The 3,851-nt window shown below is 36.5% G+C and overlaps 1 long non-coding RNA gene across 3 annotated transcripts; it reads left to right on the forward strand.

Moving 5' to 3' along the window:
- The first annotated feature begins 302 nt into the window (after positions 1 to 302).
- LOC116005040 lies at positions 303 to 3,228 on the forward strand. Of its 3 annotated transcripts, XR_004094880.1 has the most exons (6): positions 303 to 733; positions 2,089 to 2,228; positions 2,380 to 2,554; positions 2,711 to 2,801; positions 2,918 to 2,954; positions 3,046 to 3,228. It is a non-coding gene; the product is annotated as an uncharacterized LOC116005040 (long non-coding RNA). The 3 variants fall into 3 exon arrangements; XR_004094879.1 differs by having other exon boundaries at positions 2,918 to 3,228; XR_004094881.1 differs by having other exon boundaries at positions 2,921 to 3,228.
- The last annotated feature ends 623 nt before the right edge of the window (positions 3,229 to 3,851 follow it).

The raw sequence follows: 3,851 nt of genomic DNA on the forward strand, positions 1-3,851 counted from the left end.
TTATTAAAATTATTTATAGAATACAAATTAATTTGACATTATGACCAAATGTGATACAAATTACAAAGTTTTGCACTTAATTTCAGTCCAAGGAGTAGTAACCTGATAAACAATTCATTTAGGGCTCAATTGCACTTTTTTACCGATTTAGGGGGCTTGAATGAAGTTTTTTTTCAGTTAAAGGACCTAATTGCACTATCCACCCCACTTAGGGGGCCAATTTGACACTTTTCCCAAATAAAAAAAATGACGCCATTATCAGGTCTAACCCCAAAATTTAGCCAATATTCCATTCTCCCTCCTTAGCTCCCCAAAATTTTGCCAATACTCCGTAAAACAAAGCCCTACCTCCCAAATCAGATCTCAGATCCGCTCCTCTCTCTCACTCTCTTACTCTCCGATCCCTTCTCACCCTCTCACTCAGACGTCGCCAGCCTCCACACTCCCTTCGCACTCTCTCAGATGTAGCTCCACCGCGAACCTCCTCCACCGCCACAGCCGCCACAGCTGCCACCGCCTCTCCTGCGAAGACGCCGACGCTGCCACCGCTTCTCCTGCGAAGACGCCGACGCTACCACCGCCTCTGCCCCAGCCCTCATCGTCCAGGTTCGTTTTTTTTTTTTCTTTCCTTTTTTATAGTTAATAATATGTGTGTTTTATTGTTGTCTTGACAAGATTTCTCCAGCCCAGATGACACACTGCTGGTGCCATCTCCTCCTCCCCCTATCTGCAGGTTTGTTGATTTATTTTTATTTTTATGGTTAATAATATGTGTGTGTTTTATTATTAATTTGATAAATGTGGTATTTTATGATTTGTAGAAAGTTTATTTTGCCTTTTCTTGATTTTTTCCCATTTATTTGTTGAAATACTTCTATGACATTTCTAGTTAATTGTTTGATTTATAATTTATGCCAGAGATTAGTCAGAGATTATGTTCCCAGTTAATATTGAATTACTCTGTGAATAATTGTAGTACTATATTTGGTTCTGGATTACCAGTCACTTGCAGTATAAAGCTGGGCTACAAAGTCTTCAAATTTGATTGTTGTTCAATGTGAGAATCAATGTGGTTTATAGTGATGCTGCATCGATGAGCAAACCAATATCAAAACATAGCTTTTCATGCTAGTTGCTGTTTAATTCAATAGATTCATGCCCTAAAGGCAAAGTTGAAAATAAAGATAAACATTACCTTCAGTTTAACTTATACGGTACTCCATAACATTAGTCTTGTGCTTGTCCTCTATTTTCTGCATTTTGAGATGATAATAGTTGCTCCAAGCTCTAAGCAATGGGTATTAGTAGTTCAATGAGTCTTCATACGGTCTATCCTCTTTTATTTTTTTCCATATTAAGCAAGTTTTGCCTATCATTTTGCATTGCTTCTATGCCTCCATGTTTATTAACAAAGACTCCGATTTACTTGTTCAGTATATACTTCCCTTGCCTATCATTTTGCATTGCTTCTATGCTTGATATGAAACTTTATACACTGCTTTTAATGAGATATTCACAAATGTTGGATAGTTCAAGTGTTTATGATGCTTTGTGCTTTTACTAGTTCTGATTTTTAATACATTGCAAGCCTTACTCAAGCACTGGCCTATTGCCACGAGAAACATGTGATTCATAGGGACATGTTGTTGGACATTTGTTACTTGGAAAACAACAATTTCGTTGCAGTCTTGCCATACTGTTCTGATATTTTGTCAAACATTTGTTTTAGCTTATTTGTCATCTGGTGTATGCATAATCATAAAATGTGCTCTGTTTGCATTTTTTTTAATTATTATTTAATGTTATGATTAAGTGGATATAGTATAGGTTTTTGCTACTCCATATTTATAATTTCTCGGACCTTGTACACTCAACAGTAACATAGTTCAGGTGTGTTTTTTTGTTTGAGAAGTAGTGCTTGAATTCTGTCATGAGAAATTTTACCAAAGCTATCGCTTTAAACACTTGTTAAGTTAGCTATGATTTTGCTGTGGATGTAGAGCAGATGCAAATGAGGCTGCTGTTATCCTTCTTTCATCATATATCACCATCTCCCCTTTGCTAATTTTCATCCTTTGCCATACAAAGCTTATATACCAGGTTGGTTAGAAGAGAGGCCGGTTGACTCTTGAAGATGAAGATGATGAGCAACCAAAGAAGGTAGGCATGGGGGTACCTGCTACACAGTGGATCAGTGCTTACAATTCTCACAGGCCTAAAAAACAAAGGTAAACCTTATTCTTCACTACGGGCTTGGTGATTTTGTACCATGCCACTCTGGCACTTCATAGTCTTGCTCAGTTTGCTGCATTTCATAGCTGCCGCCTTGTATTCTCTGTGATAGAAAGATATGATTGGATAGTGCTTTTGTTCATGAAGGTATCACTACAATGTGTGTGACGCAAGACTTCCCCAACACATAGATAAAGGATACTAAGATGGCCTGTTTATAAGCAGTGTAGCATCTGCCAGTAATTTGTGGGTGTTAATCTTGGATGCTGCTATTGGCTTTACACATCAAGTGCATGAACTTTCTCCTTCCTTTCTTCACAAGGTTCATACTTCTCATATATCTTCTTTCAAGTGGTTTAGACTTAATGGCCAAGATTTTTATTTCTTAATCTATATTTCTGCAAGTTATTGATTCACTAGTTAGAGCTCTACTGATCTTATTACCTTTTTAACATCCCCATTTTCTGTACTGGTGCAGTGTCGATAATGGATTCCCAGTCATCACTTTTGTTTTTCAGAATTAACTTAAGTTGATAGTTCATCCCCATGAGTATCTTTTCAAAGTTCAGGTAAGTAATCTAAGTGATGAATTTCTGCAATTTTTCCTTGATATTGCTTCAAAAATTTCTGATATTCAGTCTTAAATATTTATTTTATTTTATTTTATATTTTTGTTCTTGCACAGTAGTTGCATTACACTTCTTCGGCCCGGGACAAATAGGGTGAACTCATTTGATCCCTTTACTGCCTTCAGTTTATTCCTCTTTTATTTCCTTACTTTCCATAGAATTGCATTTCTATTTTTGTTTAAAGATAGGTTCTTCACTGATATTGAAGTTGCCTGAAAAAGATGAAGCTTGTTTCTTGAAGCATCCAATAGATGAAGAGTTCGAGAGTTTGTATAGTATTCTGATTAGTATCACAAACTTGTATTGTAATGAAACTACTACTCGGTTTACAATTGCTATTTGCATTTTAAATTAAATTCATAGAGCAGTGATTTTTTTTTTTTTACTTAATTGATTTCCGACCACCCGAGCTGGTCGGAAACTCCCCAATAACTACTGCAGTGGAAATTTCCGACCGCTTAGGTGGGAATTTCCGACCAATAGGTGGTCGGAATATCCGGACCACCCAATTTGGCTGTGGTCGGGTTTAGTCCGACCACTGTCCGAGTGTGGTCGGAAAATCCGACCACTAGGCAAGGATTTTCCGTATACCCAATTTGGTCGGAAAAGTGGCCGGAAAGGTAGTTTCCGACTACTTTTAGGGTGTTTCCGACCACTTTCGGGTGGTCGGAAATTTGGCAATTTCCAGCATGTCAAATCTATGCATTTTGGAGTTGTCATCAAAAGCATTTTTAAGGGTTTTTAATTTTTTTTTTAATACAAGGTAAGAGCAATTAATCTCACTCTCACACACACGCGCGCGCACACACACACACATATATATATATATATATAGGCGGATCGAGAAATTTTTCTGAGTGAGTGTGAAGTTCAAATAAATTTTAAAATGTTAATGACATAATATCAATATTTGATATAAATAAAAAAAAATATTAAAGGTAAAATAAAAGATAGAATAAAGCCCTTTCTAAATTTCTATGATAAAATATC

This window comes from Ipomoea triloba, chromosome 14 (genome assembly GCF_003576645.1).
Source record: "Ipomoea triloba cultivar NCNSP0323 chromosome 14, ASM357664v1".
NCBI classification, from domain to species: Eukaryota; Viridiplantae; Streptophyta; class Magnoliopsida; order Solanales; family Convolvulaceae; genus Ipomoea; species Ipomoea triloba.